Source organism: Python bivittatus, unplaced genomic scaffold (assembly GCF_059951505.1).
Source record: "Python bivittatus isolate LINGU-HERP-01145 unplaced genomic scaffold, Pbiv_v1 ctg000480_np1212, whole genome shotgun sequence".
In the NCBI taxonomy this organism is placed as follows: domain Eukaryota; kingdom Metazoa; phylum Chordata; class Lepidosauria; order Squamata; family Pythonidae; genus Python; species Python bivittatus.
This window is the reverse complement of record NW_028277075.1, coordinates 90,737,931-90,764,852: the sequence shown is the minus strand read 5'-3', so window position 1 is coordinate 90,764,852 and position 26,922 is coordinate 90,737,931. Positions and strand designations below refer to the sequence as shown.

Here is a 26,922-nt window from a genome sequence, read left to right as displayed (position 1 = left end):
GTGTGAAGGCTGGTGACTTCATGAATGCATCACTGTAGTTTGCTTGGTAACAGTCTGCAAATGGCTTGCCATTGCTTTCTTCCAGGAAGCTTTTTCCCATTTCCTGATTGAGGTCACAGACTTGCTATTTTCTGGAGCTTTCCCATCCAAATACTAACCAGGCTCTACCCTGCTTAGCTTCTTAAGCTGACCTAGAGCCAACAAAATTTATTTATAGTATTTAAATTTGGAGGCTGCACAACTCCTAGACAACTCTGGACAGCCAAGGACTGTCACCTGTTGAGACATTTGTTCAATAAATCATAATAATTGTAATAAAAGCAGCAGCAGCAGAATCTACTGTCATTATCCATAATGTATCCAGAAGCACAGCAGAACTAGTCTTGCTGTTCTCAACACATGTAAGTCCTCATTTGGACTTTGAGTTCAGAGTTTGGTTCTCTACATCATGACTGAATTGAAGTTACTGCTAGGCCATTTGGGTCGTTTCATTAAATTTAACTGTATTTTATCTCTAATACAGTATCGAGGAGTCATGTCTAGTCACTTGTATAGTGAGATGGGAAGCATATATAAATTTGAAAAATAAAATAAAATATTTTGTGGAGTCCAGAAAATAAAATCACATGAAGTTAAACTCCGAGAAAGAATATTAAGGGATATAAGAAAAGTCAGTAACTGCCTCACAGTAGCATCAGAAAAAGTCTGCTGATGTTTCTTTTTTTCTGGCACCTTTCAAAAAAAAAGGAACGTGCTCAAAGGACAGTGATCAGAAGGGAGAATAACAGCTTAACTTGCCTGTGAGGAAGAACTTTTAATGACTCTGTGGACAAATGCCCATTATTTCAAGCCATAATCTGGTGTTTTCTTTGTCTTGTCCATCCATGTTCTCACTTGTCTTCCACTCCTTTAATTTGCCTCAACCTTTCCAAGCATAATCATTTTTTCCAGTCTGCCACCTGCTCACATCACAGGCCCAAAGCATTTGAGCTTCTGTTTATGGATTGTTGCCTCAGAGACCTGGTCTCAGTCTTTGTTACAGGATCTATTGATTGGTTCTTATTCGCTGTCTGTGACACTCCTTGTCACAGATCTGTAGCATCTGCAGATCCGTAGTTCAAAGATATCTTCCTTGTTTCTCTCAGTCTATCTCAGTGTACATTTTGCAGGAACAAGCTAAAAATCTGTACTATGCCTCAAGATCCTCCATAGCTCCTTGCACAGGAAGTTGTTCTCATAATCCATCAGAGAATGGAAGTCTGCTTCAGCAGTACAGCCTCTCTGAGTGAGGAGATTTGGGGCTGTTGATATGGAACCATTTGGGACCAGATTGCCTTCTTTCTGTAATGAACTGACTCACAAGAGAACAGGCTTACTGCACCATAATGGTGTGATGCGTTGGCTGTTTTCTCCTTTTGATCTGGAAAAGAAGTTGTGCATCCAGAAGGATTAATATTTAACTGTTGCACTAACCCACCCTGTTCCTTGTTAATCATTGTTTAGAACCGAGCATATTGTGTGAATCCAGCCATCTGTGGCTTATTCAAGAAATAATTGTTTCAAAAACCATAGTGACCATTGCCCCTTCCAACACATGCACAAAACCTAAATGTAGAAAAAAAAAGTAGTGGCTAATATGATGAACTAAAGCAAGGGAGACCCAAATTCAAATATGTTCTTAGACAAGGAACTTCACTGGATAACATTGGGTCACTCTATGTCAGTATAAGGTACTTCAGAGGGCTGTTAGCAAGATAAACTAGAGGATGAAGTGCTATGAACTCCTGGATGAAAGGTAAACAATCAATCTAATGAATAGAAAAATAGCCAATTCCTGAAGAAGTATGTCCCAGAGATTGAGGACCACGCAGGAGAAGGTTCGGAGTAGTAGATCCTTGAGCAGGAAACCTCATATGATCAATATCCTAAAATACTATAAGAATCTCAGGAAAATACACACTGAAGCTGCAACTTTAAACACACACTTAGAAGGAAGTAAATCCCACTGAAGATACAATTTATTTTCAAGTAAGCGTGTATTGATAGTGTAATCCTATCCATGCCAGCTCATGATTCACTGAATTTGATGCGACATTATTAGGTATATATGTATGGAATCATGGCCTTAGAGCTTTTGCAACTTCAGAGTGCAGAAAGGTCTACAAATAATGTAGTTTTCCGGCATTTTGTTTCTCTGATAAGTAATCTCACCTTTCAGCAGTGATAAATAAGCTTGAGAGGGACAATGGCAGAATATGCTGCACTCTGAAAATAAGTGGTAAAAACATTATTTTTGTCCACAATTTTTCCAGCACCTGTAGCTTGAAAACCAATAAAGTCAGCTCTTTGTCACAAAGCTGTATTTATATTTCTTTCCTTATCCCACAGTGTTTGATGTGTGAGATTTAAAGAAAAAAAAACTTTAAATCTGTGGCTACCAGGCTGGCCAAATGGATTTAGTGTGAAAAACTGTTGCCATATATTGTAAGTTTAATTGTAAGTTAAATATTAATTTTGGGCCATCTAAATGCCTGTCCATTAATTGATGAAGATAGTGCTTCCATTTTCCAAATTAACATAGGTACAGTTTGAAGTGACTTCTTTAGTCTCATCACCTTCTCAGGATTTAAGGGCATTTCTCCTAAGCCTGTTCAAATGAGCAACCGAGATGTGCATTTTATGCATTATCACTAGGCTGGTCTTTGACCATAATAAAGATTTGATTTGATTTGATTTGCATTATCATAGATTCAACAACACTAACCAAACCTGATATCTATAATATTCATTTTATTTCATCCAATTTTTGAAATTTCCTCATTAAGAGATGACACTTCACAGACATCCTCATTTTAATTTAATGTAACTGAACCAACTTTTTTTTATTTTAATATTGAAGAATAAATATGCCTACATGGAACTTGGATGGTTAGCACCAGAAATTTTAAACACCAGGTTAGCAGGAAGAATCACACAGGCATGGCTACACAAAGCACATTGGTGGCTTCATAAATTCCTCCTCTTGATATTATCCATAACTGAATAGTTCATTGCAAAGGTCAAAAGATTCCAGGTTCATCTCTCAGTAGGACTGAAAAATAATTCTATCATCAACCCTGCTCCTACTCATGTAATTAATAGTGAATTAGATGAACCAGGTCTGGATTGCCTCAGTAAAATGTAGCCTCCTAGCTTAAGCTACGGGATTTCCCATATCTGCAACAATAGAATATAGGTGAGTATAAGAGCTGGGCATAAACACATTTGACATTTTCCATCAGATTTGTTAAAAGAGAAATTGAGTGGACAATTTCTCTGCATTTTTCTCCAACAATTTCTCAAGTGTTACTCAGAAATTCTGCAACAATTTCTCAAGTGCTTCTGTCTCATTTACAACAACTACTATACAGAAATCTCAGTAGGAAGAATTCCTTCATGATGTCTTCACTAAATTTAATTGAAATTTAGGAAGGCTTCAGATTTCTGGAGAGATGATTATACAATGAAATAATATTCACACACAACTCTTGGCTACCTATAATTAAGCAAGTGCAAGAGTATCACACTCCATCCATTAGAATAGTTCTGAGATTTTCTTTCATCAAATCAATGAGCAATAGAACAAATAAGCAGGAGAGCATCTGCCCAACAGAAGTAATCCTTCATTTGAATGATATTACCAGTACTTCAGAGATTTCTGGTCTGAAAGCAATGCTTGCAAGTTAAGACATTCCTCAAGGAGTTATTAGTTATATAGGCCTCAGTGCTCTAGCCTTGAGTGCTGAGTAATATTTTGCTAGAGTACTTTCCAGTACTTTTGCCAGAGTAATTTCCATCACACAACATCTAGGCCATGTTTCTAATGGCCTTGTTGAAAAGTCAGTCTGAACAGAAAAACAGTTGTTAAAAAAAGCAAAGGAAGATAGCATGTGTGTGTGTGTGTGTGTGTGTGTGTGTGTGTGTATATATATTCATGTACACATGTATATGAAACACTATTGGCTCATTATAGTGCCCTTATAGAAAATAGCTATTCCCCCACACAGATATTAATTGTCAAAAAATATGTTCTATATTGCCCATATATCATGAATTATTGATGGGAGTTGAAAATAAAAATAGAAAGGAAAAAAAGGAAATTATATCAAAAGCCAATCCAGTATTTTAGCAAGAGGGCTGGTGAACTTCCACAGTTGAAACATGGATCCCTTGTTTGTGTAAAGAACTATTTCATTAACATCTGGGACCATCAAGTTCCTATTAACCTGTGAATTCTACTACATTCTTATTTAATTCAGACAGATTAAGAAGAACTGTATCAACACAACCATCAAAATCTGTTGCAAGTGCCCATATAGATGAATGGTTTTGTCTCAAAATAAGAGACTCAGAATTGCTCTCAAATATCTGATCTGGCTGCTGCACCAGAACAGGGAAAACAACAGGGATGTCTTCAAAACGCCACTATCACCATGACAGCAGCTACCTGTCTAGCTAACTCATCAATTCCAGTGGAAGATGAACGCCCAGAGAGTTTCTTAGAAAGCTGTCAAGAACAGAGTAGGGATGCGTATTGAAAAAAATGTCACTACAAGCCAATGTACTAGCAACTTATTTGCAGATACTCTTCAGAATTGCATTCTGAATTTGTTTTTCATTTAATGGGAAGAAGAGGAATTTGAAGAAGAACCTGGGGATGGAGATTAATTCTGGTACTGGCCTGAATATGTGTGCAATAATCATTGTTATAATAAAAAATTGTAGCCCGTCATTGATTGGAACCTAGACTAGTATGCTGCAAGTAAACTTTCATTCCCTTTCCTCTTTTACTCCATACATCCCCTAAATTCACTCAGATGATACCTACAATTCTTCAGAGGAGACTTGCAGGAAGCTTCCGAGTAAGAGACAATCTGCTGTGCCATAGTGACTATTCCACTGTTGGACATACAAGGTTGGAATTTACCCTCTGTAAAATATTAAACATAATGGAGTCCAACCAAATTAATATTCTGATAAAAATTAGCCACCAGTATACAAACCTAGATACTATTTGTGAATGTAGGGGATGTATATACAATGCACTAAAGAGCCAACTCTTTCAGAACAGGCTGCGGATCTGGAATAAGCTTAGAGCACATTTGATAGCAAAATGCACATTTATCGTGCATATTTAAAGGATAATTGAAAGGACTGGCAGACTCTATTCTCATTCAAACTAGCTTTAATTATCATATGCTTTTTGTTAGCAAAATGCACAATAACAGCACTTCAGGGCAATGAAGGCAATAAGAGCACAGCAAGAGAATGCAAGATTACATGCCACAGAAAAGTCGAGAGAATTAGATGCATATTGCCTGCCTTGCTTCAAGATGAAAACTTTTGAGAGAGAAGGTGATTTAGAAAAAAAGGGGGGGGCACAGTCTTAAAATTCATTTGTCTGGAGATACTAACAATTTGCTTCTTATGCAAACACATTCTGGAGAAAAAAATAGACAGGGGAATTGAACAAATATGAAATCTCATATAAATGAGGAACAGCAAATTGAGCAAGAGGAGGATTTAGAGCTAAATCTTTTGTTCAAAGAGTGATTAAAAAGCATTATGTTGGATGAAGTCGATCAAGAGCTTAGCTAGACAAATTTCCTGTTCTGCTGATTTTCTGCTGATCTCTTTGTTTTGTCCCAAATAAAGGAACAAATGAGCAGGGGACTTTGATGTCTTGACTCAGGTAGGGAGGCCACAACAGCCAGTGAAGATGATAGCACATTTTTTTTTTTTTTTAGGTTTATTTCCTTCCGCCTTTCTTCCAATCTTTTATCTCAGCTCTCTGGTCCCTTCCCCTCTCCTGCTAATAAGAGAAGATCACCCCACATCCAAAGTGTTGAAGCATCCAAAGAGACACACTTAGAAACTTATTCTACAGAATAAATAATACAGATCCCAGTTTAGTGTACTGGGTCCACTCCTAATTATTTTTTTATGATGTAATTATGGTTGGTTGCCTGGTCGGTTATTGATTAGATATCTGCATTCCTTATTGAAAATATTTGCATTTTTTCAGTTGTTCTTAAGACACTTTGAAAGTGGATTACTTAAGCAAGGGTTCTTAATAGTTTTCTTAATAAATCTAATTGTTATTAGATTTATATCTGCTACATTCATTGAGAACTGGACTGTTTATAATCTGCATGAAAGACAACTATATTAGGAAGATTTATACTTCTTTAAATAGGACCTGACAATACTTCATTTTAGAATTCTTTTAGTACTCTGCATATCTCAAGAGCACATGCTTTACAAGGGCCCCTACTGAATTCAAATTTCAAATAACTTGGTGGGAAACCATGAAGAAGTTCCAGATTCTAGGCTGGATTGGGAAGTAAAAAAAAACAAAAAACATATTGGAAGCAGATAATGGCAAAATCACTGACATACTGATGTGTCCACCTCCCTCCCTCCCTCCCTCCCTCCCTCCCTCCCTCCCTCCCATCCATCCATCCATCCATCCATCCATCCATCCATCCATCCATCCCATTTTGAGGCTGCTCTACTGCTTGATAACTTTGGGTAGTTTAGAGATTTTATATATATATATATATATATATATATATATATATATATATACATACATACATACATACATATATATATACACACACACATACACATACACATACACATACATACATACATACATACATACACATACATACACACACACACACACACACACACACACACCATGGCTAACCAGGAGACCAAAATGTCCAGCTATAAACCAAACATAACTAAAGGGGCTCCACAACCACCCTATTCCAAGTCCTGGGAGAACAATCAGGTGTTTTAGTAGTTTCTTGAACATCATAAGGATGGGAGCCATCCAAATCTCTGGGGGCAGGGGGACATCATTCCAGACGGCAGGCACTGCAACAGAGTAGAAACATTTCCTGGGTCCTGTAAGATAACATTGTTTAATGGATGGGACCTGGGGCACACCCACCCTACTTGATCATACCAGATGGACAAAATCGATTGGAGATAAGCAACCCCTTAGATAGCCAGCCCTTATGCAATGAAGGGCTTTAAAGATGGTAGCCAGCACTTTGAATTGCACCTGGAAGCCAATTAGTAACCAGTCCAGCTCACAAAGTGGTGTGGTTGCATAAAATAACACTATCTTTACCTGCACCACTGCGTTCTGGACCAATTGTATCTTCCAGATGGTCTTCAAGGGCAGACCCATATAGAACACATTTTAGTAATCCAGTCATGAGGTGATCAGGGTATAGTGACTGTCTGAAGATCCTACCTATCCATCAGTACTGATTGAATCTGGCCACAGAGAAAGGAGGAGAACCACCATAAAATGGTGCCTCCCACCTCCAACCCTTAAAGCCGGTCCAAAAGTATACTGAGTTTGATGGTGTTAAAAGTCACTGAAAGATCAAGAAGCACCAGGATGGATACAATACCTCCATCATGGCCCCATCACAGGTCATCAGCAAGTACAACAATGCAGTCTCCATATTTTCCATTTTCTTTGGAGTCACAGAATCAAACACACCAACACCTCAACTGGACTGATCAGTTAGAATCCAACTCTGAGTGGATGTGAGTGAATTTATATGCCAGATAGCAGATATTCCCCACAGCAGCCCTGCAGATGACCCTGCACACACACACACACACCCCAGCAAAGACTGGGTCACCAGGTGGCTACTGGCAGAAACAATAAGAATAGAGAAATAGCAGTGTTTTGCCTCCCTTATTGCCATGATGTAATCCTTAACAAGGGTTCGTACTCATGCTCAGTTGGATTCATCTTCCAATGATGCTCCAAGTATCTCTTCTTGCTCTTCATCTCCTAGAACACCAAGGTGTGCCCCAGAATTTGTGGCTTTCTCCCAGCTAAGTGAGACAAAGCAAGCAAAAATAATTGAAATGTATATATTCAAGGAATTAAGGAAGGCACAAGCTTAGAATGTAATTCCCTGAGGACAAGAGTTATATCAAGGTAATCATCATATGAACAAAGCAGAAGTGTTCTGAGCAAGCAGTTGCTATGGTAAATAAAACAGAATAAAAGAGAGAGAGAGAGAGGCGCCTATGATAGGTTGAAAGGGACTCAAGATTCATCCATGTGCCCTGCTTCCCCTGGTGAGAATATGGTCCACTCACCATTTCTCAAGGACAAGGATGCACAGTGCTAGCCTCAATCCAGCCTCAGGGCTCTCTGCAGGCAACTTCTGCCCACTTTTACTTGCTCAAAAGTAGTGTTATGTTAGCAGTGCTAGGCAGGCTGCCTACTACATGTCATTTCCTTGTGGACAAATGCATCCACAGGACTGCTGTGGCAGGGATGTATCCTCCCCTCTGGTCACTAGTTGCTGCCCTCCGTGGCTGTTTCATCCTGGGCACTAGGCTGCCTGCCCCCTTCTGAAGGAACCATTGCATGGTAAACCAATGAGCCTCTGCTTTTCTTTTAAAAAAAAAAATGTTTCACCATGAAATGGCAAGCCTTTGATTTATTTATTTATTTTCCATTGGTCCACTTCTGAAAGTGAAAGGGACATCTCCTGCCCTCCTCCCCAAACTAGGTGGAAATGACAAGGATTCTCCCAGTCTCCCCTTCTAGCCCAAGTGGCAGGAAGAAACATACACTCGTGCTGTTCTTTTTTTTCCCCCATTGCTCCAGCAGTGGATGCACCAAACAGGAAGGTAGTGGGTACGAGGAGAGTTGTGGGAGGCAGAGCTCATACAAAAGGGCTATCAGTAAAACCATGTGTCCTCAGACCCAGCTATGAAAAGGAAAGTGGCTGGTGCTTGCTTTCCCAGTATGGGTGGGAAGAGGAAAAAACAGGGGAATCTGCCAATCAAGAGCCATGGTAACACCTGGGCAGAACACCTGGCCAGCACTGCTGCCAAAGCATTATAAGCTGGACAGCAGTTGCTTTTAAGCCAGTTTTATTTCCAGCTGGTTTCAGCATGGGAAACAAACAGCTTAAGGCTGCCGTGGGGAAGAGACCTCAGTCTAAAGGTTGAGGTCTAGCTTGAAAGACAACGGGGTTGCTGAAGGGTGATTGGGAAAAAGAAAACAACACATGTTAAGACCCCCATTCCAAAATGCTAAAAACTAGGTCTGCATGAAACAACTTAGATTCACCTTGACAAACAGCTTCACAGCACAAAGGCAACATGTTGAAGCAAAGATGCAGCACAATTTCTCTTGACAAAATGCTTCCTATCACCTTGAAAATTCTGCATGTCTCCTATCTCTGTCACTTGCAAAGCCAGTGCTTGGACAGAAGCTATTCCAGTTCCGGCAAGTGCTACTGGGGAAGGCTGATAGGGGAACATTTCCTCAACAACTCTTGTATTCTCCATCAGCACTTACAAAAGAGGCTTATGTGCAGGTGCTGTGCTGAGGGTGAGCAGGAACGAACCACTTAAGGAAACTCACAAGAAATCCTGGAACTTCAGATAAGTGATATTCATTGCACTCCATGTTAGCAACTGTTGAGAGTCAAGAACAAGGCCTTTATAGAGTAATAATGTTCGACCCCTCTTGCATTGGGTTTTCCTTCCTGCCCTATGTAACAGACTACTTGACCCCTCTTTTGAGTGGACTGTTCTTCTGTCTCCATCCATCATTTCTTTCTGTAGCAGCCAGAAAGCAAAGCATCATGGTCTCTTTTGCTTTGCTCTTTGAAGTGAGTTTCTAAGTTGTTTCTTGAAATAGCTTAGAGGAAGCGCTACACTTAAAATCTCAGCAGAGTAATATGTCTCTTTGAGAATGTGCACAGCCCTGCTAAGAGTCCAGTCCAGCTGGACCCCTGAGCAGTATAATCATCGTCTTATGAAAGCTGAAACCTTAAAACTAGCACAATGATGGGACCACTACAGGAAAAGCCGATTTCACTTGTCAAAAGCACCCCAGTGCTCTGGTTTGCAGTCTGCACCGTATCTGCCAGAATTGACTGGACACAATCTGGTCAAAGTTAGAAACTTCTGTGAAATAAAGTTAAGCACATGTAGGATTCTTCTGTTGAAGTCAGTTGTTTCAGAATTGTTTTCTATCTATGCCAATATATGAGATGTAACTTTTCTTAGTATAAAAGCCAACCCATATCCACAATAGCAGCTCCCTCTCACAGCACCACAGTTGCTTCAAACAGAAGATATTGTGAGCTATTTTACTCTTCCACAAAATTCCCAGATTCTGAGATTTCCAATTAGATGATGATGAGGTTAATTTTCCCTCCCCCTTTCTCTGCAAAAGCAATAGTTGTGAATTATTTCTGAAGAGAGTCAGTAAGCAAACAATTCCTTTCCTTCTCAAAATGTCATGCAATGTTTCTCTTTGTGAAAGAAGAGATACAAATGTCTGTGAAATTCCCATAGGAATATGGCATTTTTTAAAGGGAATTAAGGTATTCTACATCCCAAACACAGTATTATAGTCATATTTTCCATCAAGTTCATGGCATGTATTGAACTTTTAGTCAATGAGAAGCCCAGTGATGGGACAGTTGTAAATGAAGTACAAGTCTATACACCACTGTTTTGCTCACATATCATTGTGTGCTCCCTGTTTCTGCCCCTTCCTCAAGGGATGAGGAACAGTGATTCCTGTCAGTGAAAGAACGAGGAGGATTGTCATGGTTGTGAAAGCAGAGCATGAATGGAGCCAAACGGGAGTGCACTTATAACACTGCACATCTACTACCACCTTCTAGAGTAGCCTTTTTTCTACCTGTCTGTCTCTGTTGAAGACTATCAGCTTGGGAGCAGGGGAAATGCCCTTTTTTCCAAGCTGTGGGTTGGACTTAGACATAGTCACAGCTGAAGTAGACTGAACGAAATCAGTTTAGGAGATCAGTAGGAAAGTTAGTGATAACTCACTCTTGACTGATTGACTGTCAGTCCTAAAAGGCAGAAGCTGTCCACCACTTCAATATCTTCATAGACATTGCTGTACCTGTTATCATTAATGTTTTCCTCCAATTTTAAAACCACACTCTGCACGGCCTTATTGTGGTGTGATGGAGATGTTCCTGGGAGAGTTGAATGAAGAACACTAGGAGTATACACCAAGAGTATATACACCCAGCAGGGTCAGCCAAGGCATGAAGGTCATCCCAGGTGCCCAGTTAAAGCAAACAGGCACCTATATTGGGCAGCAGCAACATAAGAAGATGCTGGAAGCAGAGGATCACTTTTGTAACAATGGCAAAGGTGCCATTTCATAATGCATGAGATAAGGCAGTGATAAACCATTTCTATATTTTGCCAGATGGATAGACAATATAAAGAGTACATAAGAAAGCAGCTATATACAGAGAGCAGTTAATTGTGACAGGTACCACAATTTAAATGGACCTTTCCCTGGTCATCACCCACCTGGCCTTTGCTGTTGAGAGAACCATAAGGAGATCCTTAGATGTTGATGTTAATAAGTACACAAGTTCATAAAGAAAAATATTCACGTCATGAGAACATATCCCATCAATCAATCTCAACCTTCAAGAAAACCCTTTTCAGGGGATCAGAATTCAGTTTCAAATGTTATGGGGCACAAGTTATGCACACCTGTTTTACCTGGAATTAAAGTCTAGTTTGGATCCTGATTGTGAAACAGAACATATCAATGGGCTAATCAGTGTTCCTGATTGCTTTCTTTACATACCTATTGCCTACCATATATTAATTAAGCCTTCCATCAAAACTAATTACAATTCTGATATGACTCATCTATTTTGAGAAGGATGAAAGAGAAAACAAAGAGTTAGATTCAGAGAACTTTGATGTGATTACAGGCTTCTCCTGTATATCTTTTTTTCCTTCTTAACACAAGATATAGACCAAATTCTATAATGGGAAAGAGCCAGCACAGGGGGGAAATCTTAAAAGGCCACCATGGGACAGTAGTAGCTACCACATAAAAATCTATAAGGTGACTTATAGGAAGCACATGCAATAGGCAGTTTGTCTGCTGTATTTTTCTCTTATTATTCTTTCCCTGTACTTCTGAAAAGGTCAGGGAAATCCACTGAACTTTGTGGGTTGGGTCAAAGGGCAACCCCCTCCCCCTTCAGGTAGTTTTTACAGACCAACAGTATCCAATATATCCTGACATATATTAGGAATTGGGGATATCCAGGCCAATATGAGATATTTATTAATTTTAAATTTATAGCCCCAAGGGAGTCAGCAGCAATCCAAATACAAATATACAACAGAAAATATTTAAGAAAAGATAAAGTAGAAGTCAAATTCAACTTCAGAGGGAATGCATTTAATTCAGGGGCTATGTAGGTTTCCTGTGCCCAAATCTCCATGGAGTTTGCATGTGTGTGCATACTTGTGTGTTCAACCTATCTCTTCATTTGGTCATAGGACACTTTTGAGTAGCCACCTTCGCACCCAGTGGGTATGATGTGACTTACAGGACATATTTCCAGGTGTCCTCTTTGCTTTTCTGACATGAGCAGAATGCTAATATGTTTCACCAGATAGTGGAGCTTCCAAATGATGAAAAAAACACAGTGCTGAGCTGTAAAGCACAGCAACCTTACTTTTTATGGTCAGAGTCCTTGGAGAATATTAACCCTGGCCTTCTCTATGAGGGAAGTGTCTTCTGGAGCTGCTCCTCAGCCATGAAGCAGCTTCAGCTCCTAGAAAGCTCAGCTCCTGAGGTCTCTGTGAACACACATACCACCTTGCTTTGCCATGTTGAATGCCTGTGCTGTATGGCTTCGATTGGCAGACTCAGAGTAGAGTTTCATTCCCAAGAGAAGCACCTTATCAAGTCATTTTCCTACACTTGTTATTGGTGTCCCATACAATATTAATTTGGACACTTTGCTACAGAGTCATAGAATGTATGAATGCATAGCAGGTAAAGTGTTGGACTACAACTGGGGATATTCAGGTTCAAGTCTGGACTCAGCCATAAAGCTGGTACCTCTACTTTTGAATTCTTTATGTTTGGCATGACGGTAAATTATGTTTTAGAAGCAAAATTGTTTATTGCTTAACAATATTTTCTAGTGAACCACTTGCACATGCAATTAATTCAAAATGTTGTAGCATTTCATGTTACATTGTCAATCTGTTCAGTTATTATTTTAGCTTTATTTTCTGCAAGCATCCATTTCATATTTGCCATTTACAGATTTTGTAGGCTGCCCTGGGAAAACTGCTTTCAAGGTATTATATACATTTTAAAGTAATTATAAAAATAAAAAGAAAGCTGATGCTCAGAGATCTTACTGGACATTTTGGCTCTGTTGGCTGGGAATTTTATGATTTTTACTCCCAATGTTTCTGTGAATACTAAGTTAGAATATGCTATGGTAAAGAATATGCATTTGTAACTGGAATGCATTTAAAGCTAACACAGCACGTTAAGTCCCAGTTTGCTTAATAATTTATCAAATAAACCATAGGGGTTTAGTTCCTACAACCCTAAACCATGGGTTACAAAAAACAGATAGGTTCCCACTTTCAACCAAAACCAAACAGTGGCTTAGTGTGATGTAAGACCTGAGTCAAAAACTTATTAATTTGAACTCCGTGTTGTGAACTATTTGGTATAATCTACTACAATATAGCTCTGTTCATAGATAAAATTATTCCAGGATTTTAACCATGGCTTGTTGAGGTCTTGATTGGGAATTCATTCATCATGCCAAGCCAAAAACAAGTAAACCTTATTATATGTATTGTCGAAGGCTTAAACCTTATTATAAATTGTGCTAAGTGTTGCCCCGGTGCTGGTGTTTCTTTCTAACCATTCAAAAATTATGCATGCATGGCACAAAAAGTAAAAAAAATGTAGACTGTTCTTTTTTAAGTGCCATGCTCACTTTCTGTCATTTTGCAGCCTCTTGAATAAATGCAGGAGCACTGTTTTCTTTTTCAACAAAACAAAGGCTGTACCATCTGATCTATTGATTTGTTTTCACAAAGTGCTTCTGCAAAAGGACTGTAGCTTGTGAAGGAGATGACTGAGGGTGATCTGCTGTTGTCTTCTCTTTCTTCACAGGCAGCAATTATATTTGCTAACATGTTTTACTTTCACAGCGCACTAATGCATTTAAAGATTTTTCATGAGCACTGTAACTGCCTTGATAATGCACAGTGGGGCAATTGAGAGATAGTAGAAGGGATGATATGGCCAGATTATTGGGTTGAAGTGGGATTTTATGCTAGTTGACTTGGAACTCAGGTATGATCTATGATGAATGACCTCACACATCAATAAGCTGTCTGAACAGTAGGCCATGCCATCTGTGTCACTTTGTTTTGCTACCACAGTAGTTCATTCTCTCCTGAATAGACAAGCGTGTTGATAAGTAAGTTTTACAGTTCTGGAATGTATGGCAGGAAGATCCAAGAAGTCATAGAAAGTATGGGAAATCATGTTTGGGATGAGCTCAAAGACCAATATGATTTACTATGCCTGATCTGAACTCAGTCAAGCTAGCACCTAACCAACTTTGGCTGATTTTGAAAAGATAAGCCAGATCAGACCAGGCTAAGTGTTTAAACTAGAAACCATGAGAAAATGCCGAAAATATAAGCTATACCAGCAAGTCAGAATAACACCCTAAAAGAAGGCTGTGGCAAAACATTTCCATACAGTTACAGAAAATTACATGGATGTGCCCATGAAGTCAAGATCAGCTCAAATAATTGCTACCTTATTTAGGGTTGCTATGGATTCTTTGGTATCTGTATCCACCTAGTGACCCTCACTCTGATCTAGAGGTGTAGTGTATTCTTTGGAGCCCATTTGGGATTGGGGTAAAAGGAGGTGTAAGGGGAATGGAGGAGGGTCCTTCATGTTAGTAAAAATCAGCGTGTATGCTATAGCCAACTTGTTCAATACATACTTTTCAAAGAAACTGTATCCTGAGTAGGAATTAGAGAAGGATCACAGTCACACAAAGAAGCAAGATGCAAGCTTATATTTAGTCTACAATCCAGAAATAGAGCTACCAGACCAAACCAATGAAGAGCGGGACATGTCACCTCTATTTTGTTGCAGGAAATGACACACTATTTGGGCAGCAGTTAATATTGCTGTGCACAGTCTAAATCTTTTTAAGGGACCTCAGTGGTATGAATCTCTATAAGGTCTCAGTGGGATGCATGTTACTGAAAGTGAAAAGAAACAAACCACCTTTTTAGTAATGCTAGCACTGAACAGAAAAGGTCCTGTGGTGTGTTTCTTACTTTTTATCTGAAGGTCCATAACACTATGTATTCCATGTGCAACATGCCCTAGAGTCAATCCCCAACATCCCCAGATAGTTTTGAAAGTTTCTTACCTGAAATCTTGCTGCTGCCACTTAGTGTGTACTAGGCGGACCAATGGTCTGACTTGATATAGCATAGCTTCCTATGTTCTTTCTTAAATGTTCATGTCCTTTCCTCCAAATTTACTCCAAATTGAGAAATCTTAGCAGATGACCAAAAGAAAGCAGAGGACCTCAACTCTTATCTTTACATCCAAAGGAAAGGTGATTTGAGTAGCATAAACTGGGAACAAACACAACAGAGAAAGGTTCAGGTCAATACAGGTGTGATAAAGGATCTTCTAGCTAATGTTAATGCCTTCAAATCCCCAGGTGCTGATAAAATACAACCTGAAATATGGAAGGAACTGGCTGAAGAGCTGTCAGAACCTTTGTCATTTATATCTGAGGAGTTCTGGAGAACTGGAGAATGCCAGAGGACTGGAGAAGAGCAAATCTGCACCCAGGTCTTTAAGAAAGGGAAAAAAAAAGAGTTCCCAGTAATTATCCAGCAGTGAACCTAACATCAATACCTGGAAAAATGTTAGAGCAAATAATAATGCAGGCTATCTGTAAGCATCTTGAAGACACTGTCATTATTGCTAAGAGTCAGCATGACTTTGTCAAAAATAGGTTGTGTGAGAAATAACTCCTGTGGAATGCTATAGATATAATCTATCCTGATTTCAGCAAAGCTTTTGACAAGTTTCAACACAACAGTCTTATTGATAAACTTTTAAAATGTTGTTGGATGGTACTACAGTAAGGTAGATCCATAACTGCCTGGCTAACTACACTCAAATAACATAACATAACATAACATAACATAACATAACATAACATAACATAACATAACATAACATAACACATAACATAACATGTTTATTACAGTCATAGACCGGCATAAAATACACTCAGAGCATTAGTATTAATGGCTGTATATCAAGTTGGAGAACAGATCCTACAGAGAGCTGTCTTATGATCCGTATTATTTAACATATTTATTAATGACATGGATAATAGAATTGATAGGCTGTTTATCAAACTGCAGATGACATCAGATGGGGAGATCTGACCAATATCTAGGACAGAACAAGAATACACTCAAACTTGGACAAGTTGAAAGACTGGATTAAGAGGAACAAGATATCCTTCAACAGGGAAAAACATAAGGTAATACATTTAAGGAAGAAAAATATAAGGGGGTACATATTTGAGTGTAGTCAATGATAACAAACTGACATGACCAGAAGTATAAGATCATTGACAGAAGGGTTAACTCAGTTGTAGGCTGCATTAGAAGAAGCATTGTACAAAAGACAGGCTTATTTGCCTCTATTCCTCACTGGTAAGATCACACCTGGAATAACATGTACAGTTCTGGGCACTTTTTCCAGAAGGATATTGACAGGTTAGAACAGGTTCAGAGGAAAGTAACAAAAGTGATTCAGGGACCTGAGGACATATCCTATGAGGACAGTTTGAAGGAACATGGGATATTTAGTTTGTAGAAAAGAAGACTAGAAACATGGTATTAATGTTTATGGACATAAAAGGGTGCCAATGGGAAGATGATCAGGAATGATCTTCCACAGCCACAGAAGTAAGGACCAGAAATATTGGGTATAAGTTTCAGCTATCTAGTTATTGTTTAAATACAATTTAAAAGCTGCCCAGCAGTAAGATCTGTACAACAGTGGAACAGTCTGCCTATGAAGGCTGAGGGTTCCTTATCTGTGGAGGTTTTTAAGAAGAGGCTGGACAGCCACCTCTCATGAATAGTTTAAATAGTTTTCCTGCACATTGCAGAAGATTGAACTAGATGATCTTTGTGGTTCTTCCCAATTCCGATTCCAAAACTGGATTGCAAAACTTTGTATCAATAGATGGCAGCAAAGAGGTGTTATAGTCATCTGACTATAGTGATATATAGACATCAGTCATCTAGAGGCCATCCAGATTTTTGAGCCCAGATATGGAGGCTCTAATAACAAAAGTATCCAGACTTAATGAATTTACAGTATGTACACAACAGATTTATCCAAATGCATAAAGGGCTGTATGTACAATTTAGATTTTCTGCTCACCTCCAAAAATGTAACCAAGCTACCATATCAAAAGATCTTTGTGATCTGCTCTCCTTGATGGCCATGACCACTGTAGGCTATATGAGTACCCTTAAATACATATCTATTCATTTTCAAAGCATGAGCTTCAATGACCCTCCCTCTCTTTTTAGCTAATTACAGTCTATTTTTTCCCCTCAATTTTATCAGATTTAGCTAGTTCTCAGTTCTACTTCCAAACATAAATTGTTGGGTAATAGAGCTGAGAGCTCTTAAACAGCTGTTAGATTTCACTCCAGAGCATGTAGCACCTCTGCAAAAGGTGAAGCAGTTTTCACATTTAAAGACATTGAGGTGTTTGGGGACAGTTGGAAATGAGAAATGCTCTATATATATTCAAACTTCTTATATTACTTGTGGTAAAAATATATTACGCAACCAGTGAAAACATCTGCTGTATTTTAAGACTCAGTGCACTTTATAGATATATATGCTCAAAAATAGGTAGTTACAGCTGGTGAAGAAATTTGTTAAAATGCTAAGGATTTCTCTCTCTCTCTCTCTCTCTCTCTCTCTCTCTCTCTCTCTTTGATATACTTTATTCCCCCGCACCCTCCCAAGAAAATGGTTAACCGGAGGAAGATTTGATACTTAAATGGCTTTTTACATTCTGGCAAAATTATTAAAATAATATAAAAATATTTTAAAAATAATCTTTGTCAATAGAAGCACACCAATAAAAATAAAAATGCCATGTTTGATAAGTAGCTGTCATAGATAAAGCAATCAAATAAATGTATCTAGATTTTATGCATTAAAATGCATAAATAGCTGAAGATTGAAGTGCTCCTTGTGTGTGTGTGCAAGTGAGTGTTCCTGAGAGCAAGAATCTGACTTGAGCAATGATTAGTGAACCAAGTCTTATAGGGTTCTGTAAAGCCTAATATCTGACTAACTGCATCCTGCCAGCATGTGCTCTATTTGGGCCTGGAAAAGTAGGCAAGACATGACCTCATATTAGCAATTGTTTAGACTCAGAAGATGTAGAGTGACAAGCAAAGTGTATATCCTTAACTCTGTGTGATGGAATGGTTTGGTGAAGGCCACGCTCGGGGAGATAAGCATTTCCTTAGCCCCCAGAAAGAGCGTGGGAAGGTGAAGAGGATGAGACTGGCACCGCCCTAAGGAATTCGCAGTGTTTGCTTGCTGGCTTAGGAAGTTTAGATTCAGTCTGGCAAGATTCTGTCTTGTAGGTGAAAGCTAATAAAGGCTATCGAACTAAATCTGTACCGTCTCATGGAGTTCTTTGGGCTGAACCTGACATCAATCTTGCCAGACTGAATCTAAACTTCCCAAGCCAGCAAGCAAACACTGTGAATTCCTTAGGGTGGTGCCAGTCTCATCCTCTTCACCTTCCCACGCTCTTTCTGGAGGCTAAGGAAATGCTTATCTCCCCGAGCGCGGCCTTCATCCAAACCATTCCATCACAGTCTACAGCCTACTGCCCCCTTATGGTCGGTAGTTCATGAGGTGCTGAGGAGTCAATGCTATTGGATTTGGACCTTCAACATAAATGAATAAACAAATATTTCAAATAGCTCCATATGCCTCATCTAGTTATAAATCTCTAAAAATATTATCTAAAAACAGTCTCCAGACCAGGGCTGGCCAATACTTTTGTGGGTTGGGATCAGCTATTCAACCTTCTGAGAGCTTTTCAGTGACACAGTGGCGTTACCCAAAGAACGAGCCTGACATTTTTCAGCCCATTGTGCTTGGGGAGATGTTTTAAGGGAAGGGACTTTCCCTCATCCTAGAATTTAATCTCCTGGAGGCACTGAACTCCCATTTCAGTTCTTTCTTTGCTATTTTTTTAATCCCAAAATGTCAGCACTATCATCCAGCCATTTTACCACTTCAGGAATTTAGAAGGGTACTGGTTGAATGGGGATTATATTCAGCTCAAGAGCCACAGACTCCCATTGGCAACTGTAACATGAATCAATACTATTATTTTCTTTATCACAAATGAAGAAACTGAGGTTACAAAGTAATTTTAAGGCAGAAATAAAATTCATCCTGCCTTCCTCATCCTAGAATTGGGATGAATTTTGCTTGTCCTTCTACTCTGATTCCACCCTGCAATACCCTGTGAAATACTTATTAATGTTTAAACCGAAGTATCCAATCATTCTTGCATTATATTAAACCTAATGATCCTAGTCTTTTACCTAGACATTTCCCCGTACTTCCTCCTCTCAGCTGCACTCTTGCCCTTTTCATGATAACCACTACGCTAAGGCTTATGTTTATATCAATCCTAACACTAAGCCGTTTTAATCAAGCGTGTCATTTTATCCTGAGTTTCAAATGAGTTCACCAACCCTAGTTAAGTGGAACTGACATTAACCATGGTTGAGATCACTGCAAACATAGCTTCGGTAAAATAATAACTGGAATACATGTAGTACCACAGAAAACGTGTGGGGTCAGAGGGAGAAACTTAGGAAATACAACACAGGGGTTCCTGGCTGATTGCCACACTCTTTACCCATTGTTTAAATATCTAGAACATTGAACCTTAACAAATTGGCTACAATAGCAATGCCTTGTTATTCATTAAATGCTATGTTTTAAAACCGAATGAATTAAGAGTTTACACTAATACAAAGCAAAGATCATCCCTTTCAATTACCAGCCTTCTATTTGTGTAATTTAACTAGGAATGCACCTAGGCTTTCATTGATTTCTTTTTTCTTTCTTTGTTTTAAAATCTCTTGGGCTAAGTCCTTGTAGGCCAAATTTAAACAGGCTGCAAATTTTTATAGTTGAGTTATAACTCACTGAAAAACGGGGGTTAAAAATGGAAGGCCTGACAAAACTTTAAACTACAGTGTTACAAATGGCATCACAATAATTTATAATCTACAGGCAGCTCTTGGGTTTATTATCGCAATGACAAATGCACTGTCATTGTTAATAGGATATTCCCAGCAAGGGCTTCTTGTTATGCAAGCCAGGTTCAGTATGTCATGCAGCATGATAGCAATAAAGGCGGCAAGAATTGGTAATGAACTTCAATTACTAATAGATTATGGTTAATGGGAAATATGTGCAGTAAAGATATGGGTTTTTATATGTGCCTTCTGCTACTCTACAAGGCAAAGATTTATGCTACAATTTATGTTAACATTCTCCAGACTGGAGAGAAGGAGAGTGAAAGAAAGCAGAAGCCTAAATTGGTGGAAAGCTGCTCCATCCATTACAAATCTTTAAGACAATTTTGCAAATGAAAATATAGAATTAGATATTAATCCTTTTCGTGTGAACATGTGTACTCTTATGAAAAATTAAGGCTCCACCCTACTGATAGATAGACAGATGGAATATATAAGGTCGAGCCTTAATGTTCACACACAAACACATCCTCTCTCTCTTTCTCTTTCTCTCTCTCACACACATATATAAAATATATATATATATATATATATATATATATATATATATATATATATATATATATAAACTATATATATTTTCATATATATATATATATGAAAAATCTTGCTATCCTAAAACGGGTGCTGCTGTGCTCAGGGAAAAAAAAAGAAGCGATGATGGCATCTGAGAAATCAGTTAATTTGCTCAATTTGCTTGTAGTAATTATTCAATGGAAGAATAGATATTACATGCCAAAGTTTAGGATGAGTAACTTAACGATTTCCAGTCAAATTAAAGTAGCATAGAGAGAAAACCCTGGATACAACTAGGGACTCTGCAGCTTGATAAATAGAAAATAAAGTTATGTTTTCTATGATCCATGAGGGCTAGTTCCAGGGAGAATTGCTGAGATAAAGGGGAAAGGCTGGGATTGAAAAGGAAAGTCTGGGGCTGGCGATTTGTCTGTGTTCCCACCCATTTAACTCTCCAGTGGACAGGAGGGTCTACCATTAGGCAAAATAAAGCAGCCATCTCAGGTGGTACCCAAGAAAGCATTATTTGGCTCATAACCTGCCCTGCACCTTGCCCGAGCCTGTGCTTCTGGGGGCAATGGAGGGCTTTGGGCCATCCTCAGTGTTAATACACTGTCCAGCTCCCAATCCAGTCAGGCTTTGTAGAAGGAATAGGAGGGGACCTTCCCGCTTATTCTTTGTCTCAGGCTGTAAGATATCTTGGGCTGCTCTACACAAGTGTTCAGTATAGCCTAACATATCTAGAATGTTATATCCAGTTCTGGGCATCACCTTTTAAGAAGAACATTGACAAACTGGAGCAGATCCAGAGAATAGAGACCATTATGATGGAAGAGTTGATTCAGTCCTGTTAATAGTTGAAAGATCCGCATCTATTTAAGCCAGGGAACATAAATTAAAGGACAGATACAATGCCACTCTTCCAACATCAGAAAGCTGGAATGGAGATGAGTTGTATTCCAGAGGGCAGAACTAAAACCAGAGAGTAGAACTTGTAGAGATTCAGATTTCATACAGATATTAGGAAAAGCTTCCTCAATGGAACACACAGCTCCAAGTGGGATGGGTGGATTCTTTTGTAGCCAGCTCTCTAAAGGCTACCAAACTACAACACCCAGGATCTCTTAGCATTGGCCATGCATGCTTGGGCTGCCAGGAGTTATAGGTCAGCAACTTCTAGATGCCTCCATTGGATTCAGAAGCAATGACCACCCAGTATGAGTACTTAAGTTTTATTCCAAGGCAGTAGAAGGAACAATAATGAAACATAAGACAGCAATCAAGGAATAATCAAGAGTACTGAAGAATACAGTAAGACAGAGAAAGACCTTACGCCCTTTCTGCCAGTCAGGAAACCCCAGAAAAATGACAGCAAGCAGACCCCTTCAAAGCCAGCAAACATGCAGCACCCTCCCGATTAAGTCTGCATTGAAGTTCTATCTCATTGAGGTTTCGGACTAGCTTATGTAGGCTCTGAACCGTAATTAAGCATAACTGCTTTTCAATGGCCTCATCTCACTGCATGTTACCAAGGACAAAGAGGACAGTTCTATCTTATTCTGGTATGTTTTGCCCTCCTGCCAAGAATGAGACCATCAAGTTTCAGGGTTGAGAATTCCTGCCAAGAATGAAATCATCAAGGTTGAGGAGTCCTTATTTATACCAGGTGGTAATGAGACCATCTTAAAAATATAAACTCTTTATGTTTTTCAAGATTAATTGGATTGAAGATGAGAAAGATCATCCTACTCTACACATATACTCCATCAAGGACAGGGCAAAACAAAGTATGATCCAGACATAACCCTTGAGTGACTAAAAGAAAGCTTTGCTTAACTCTGCATTACATACTGAACCACTGCATGAAAATATAAAGTCATATAGAGTTCTATGTACCATGCACTTAAGGGAAAGAGGCATACATCATTATCCAATCCGCCCACACCAATCTTCCAGTGGAACTAGCAGCACTACACTTTCATATCTCTATAATTGAGAGAAACGCAAAATGAAAGAGGACTATGAAAGTGACCACCAAAATTGAATTGGGAGCAGAATTATTCACTCTCTCCCTGTGTGCTTTGTGCTTGTGTGTGCACATGCTTTTGCATCCACAGAGATATCCCGACTTTAAAGGTGGGGAAACAGTTTTAAGAGGAGTTTTTGGTCCAGAAAAAGGCCCACATAGAAATCAGTCACTCCTCCAGTAGTCTGCCTGCAAGCATTTTCTTGAAGGAATGCTTATTATGTGGCTATACAATACTTTGTTCCTCACCTCCCTTGAGTCCCTTGCCTGTGAATTTCCAAGATAGAAAATGTCAGCCACTTAGGAAATGTCACCTATCACTGAATGGCAGGGCATGCAAATTGGCACACAGTCACAATTTTCCTTTCTGGGAGAGGAAAAAAAAAAGCACCTTTTCTTTGTGAACTAATCCATTTTGCCAAATCCTCCAAACAATTGAAGAATTCTGTATGCCCTCTAGGACTAATCTAATCCTACAGGAAGGCTTCCAAAAATGTAAACCTTCCCCTGAGAATTTTGAAATCTTATTCTTTGACGCTAAGGTTTACTGCTGCACTGAATGGCCTCATGATCTCAGATTACAAGATTCACATGTTCCAAGATGAATCTGAATCTGAATGGGTGGTAAATGTCTCCAGCCACTCTTATCTACCTCAGAACACAACATCCTCCATAAAGGACTGAACTAAAACAAAGACAGCACTAACCAGCCCCACTGGAGCCCGGTGGCTATAACAAATTGGAATAAATAAATAATAAATAAACCAACTACAATTCTTTGCAGTCATAGAAGCATCATTCAAAGCAATAGGACTAACCAATGAAAACCAAGAAAATGAAAGGCAGACAATTATTCCTTTGACCAAACACATACCGAAAAGGCAGAAAAAACAGCAGCCCTAAAAACACTAGAAAATGATCAACCCATCATCATCCTCCCAGCAGAAAATGGCCAAACCACTGTTTTCATAAAAAAATCCCCAAAGCAAAAGAGAAACTGAATGACAAGGAAACCTACAATCTTATAAATACAACCCCGGTACAGAAACTAGACAACCACATCAGGAAAAGCCTCAGTGACCTAAGCAAAACAGGACAAATCACAAAAAAAGAATAATGGCCCATAAAAAGCAGTGGACTTCTCCTGCCACAGTTTTGTGGTTGCCCTTAAATATACAAACTGGACATACTACTCTGCCCAGCTGTATCACTAGCAAGAACTCCAATATGCAATTGGATGCCATGAGTTTTTATAGAGTTTTCATTTATTTTTATTTTACGGTTTGGGGGTTCTGTTGTTTTTACTGTTTTGTGTGTCACCCAGGCTATATAAGTCTTTATAAATAAATAAATAAACTTAGCCAAGGAACTCAGCAACAAACTTGGACACCTCACAGAGTTATCACTACAGTGCCCAGAGAAAATCAAAGACCTATCAATGAAAGAAGATGAAACCATAGTTTCATTCAACATTGTGGTTCTCTTCACATCCATAGATCCAAAATAGGCCAAAGAAGCAATTGTAGCACCATTACACAACACATTAAACCTAGTGGAACATACAGAAATCAAGATTTATGAAATGTGTAGATTTCTGCTTTAGCACTTACTTCCAGTTTGACAAATGAATATACAGTACAAACAGATAGAGGAACAGCCATGGGACCACCCATGTCAGAATTCATAGCAGAGACAGTGATACAATGTCTGAAAACAATAATAGTTGCACAGATGCAGCCCAAAATATGGATCAGTTGTGTGGATGATCCATTTGTCCTTATCAAAAAAGATCAACTAGACAACACACATAAACTATCAATGATACCTTCTATGGAATCACTCACAAGAGAAGAAAAGTACGACAGATTTCCTGGATATGCTCATCAGCAGAGAAAACAATGGCAAACTTTAAACCGAAAGGTACCCCAGAACAACCCATCCTGATTAAGTATTAACTGTCGTGGCAATATCTCACACAAAGGAAGCTGTACAAGAACTCTTTTCAGATGAACAAAAATATATGCAATAACCCAAAACTCCAAAAACAAATACAGACTTCCAACACAACTTCATCAAAAAACACCTATCCCCATGTAACCAACAATTATACAATGCACACAAGGATAACTCTACCATATTTCAAAACCATCTTTGAAACTACCAGCCGATTACTACAACCCCTAGGTATCATGGTAGCTCAACAAAAACTATCCAAAGCATTCTAAGGAATCCCAAAGATTCAACAGCCAAAGAAGACAAAACAGAAGTCATTTACAACACACAATGCAAGGACTGTGAAAATCACTATGTGGGGCAAACAGGCAAAAAATTGAGAGATCGCATCCATAGGCATCAATTGGCAGTCAGAAGACACAATAGAAACTCCTTAATTTCACTGATAACCTCAACCATAATATCAATTGGGAAACTGTAGATGTCTCAGACTAAACCAGATCCAAAAATGCAAGACAGTCCCTAGAGGTTTGACACCCTGATGAATCATCCATTAACAGACACATTGAGATAAGCTCCATCTACAAACTACTCAAGAAAGGAAGCAATGAAAAGTCAAGGAAAGAAGCAAACACATCTTTCCTCATCACACATCTACTGAGCAGCACCCAGACAACCAGGAACCAGCATCAGATAAATGAGAACAATCAAGGAAGAAGCAATATTTCACCCAAAAAGCAATCAAAGAAGAGATACCCCAGTCAAGTCTGGTAAGACAAGATACCATATAGAAAACTCCACTCCTGTGCACTGAGGATGCACTGAGGAGGTTTCCTAAACTGGTAATGAGGTATCTACAAGAAGAGAAGCAAGCTCAGAGAACAATATGACCCCAGCAATTCAACTATGAGTTACATGTTTTCTCCACTAGGGCAACAGGGGTACTATTTTTGTAAACATTTAGGAATCATGTCAACAATCAATATGTATTACATGAGGTGGACTGTGATTCATGAAAGCTTACAATATGTGATACTACGAACCATAAGAATCAGTCGTCTTTGCTATAAAGGAGTAACATAAATATTTTCCAGAAAATATTCCTCTTCTGGCATTCAAAATCACAGTAATAACTGTGTGCGGTGGGGCTTTGTCCACTGGACCCGTCTCTACCCTGCATTGGGACAAGCCATAATAATGCATCCTGTTTTGTAGACAGCCACCTCTCCTCATGTTGAATTCTGTGGAACTGGAGCTTAAAGTCAAGGAAAAGCACTGAACTGGTTTATCTCCCCTCCAGAAAGAAGAAGGGAAGTGCTTGAAGCTTGTGGGCATACAAAATAGGGAGCAAGATCAGAAAGGAATCCTTTCCATGACAATAACAAAATAAATTGTGTAGCTTTTGTATCACAGTGTGCATCTTCTAAGTCATAACTTTTTCTTCAGTCCTAACTTATTTACATTATTCTTTGTACCACTTATTTATATTATTCTTTGCACCTATATGTTTGCACACTACCACTTGGAAAGTGTACTATATAATGAGATATTGATTGGTTATGTGCCATCAAGTTGTTTTGACTCCTACTGACCACATACATAGATAGATTTTCTCCATATGAGATCAACCGATGTGTATTCTATGCTTCTTTGCAGACTGTACTTCACATTCGGCTTAATTTGCTGCAGGGAAGAGAAGAGAGGCAAACAATCATGTAGAGCCCAAATGTATCCTATAAGAACAGGATGCTTCACATCCCTTCAGACTAAATCATGGAACTCAAATGAATGGAGTACCACACATTACAGTCCTGCAAAGAACAAACAGTGGAAAAATAATGGCAAAATTAAGCTTGCATCTGTATTCCATCTATTCCTAAAAAGTCTGGGCATGAGACAAAATAATGCCCAGGTAACCTTTGACAAGAGGCGGTGACTGTCCTGGTCCTTCCAAACCTCTCGCTGGCTATTGATATCATCAACCATGATGATATCAATAGCCAGGAGTTGGGCTTGAAGGCAATGTTTTGCAATGGTTCTGTTCCTTCCTTAGTGGCCAGTTTCAGTCAAGAGGCAGAGGAGGAGTCAGCCTGGTGGCT

The 26,922-nt window shown here is 38.9% G+C and overlaps 1 long non-coding RNA gene across 1 annotated transcript; it reads right to left on the bottom strand.

The window, feature by feature from the left end:
• Positions 1-764: 764 nt before the first annotated feature.
• LOC148215067 (uncharacterized) lies at positions 765-26,493 on the bottom strand. The gene is made up of 4 exons (XR_015796911.1): positions 26,423-26,493; positions 15,657-15,774; positions 15,339-15,549; positions 765-1,420 (listed from the first exon to the last, which is right to left on the bottom strand). It is a non-coding gene; the product is annotated as an uncharacterized LOC148215067 (long non-coding RNA).
• Between the last annotated feature and the right edge of the window lie 429 nt (positions 26,494-26,922).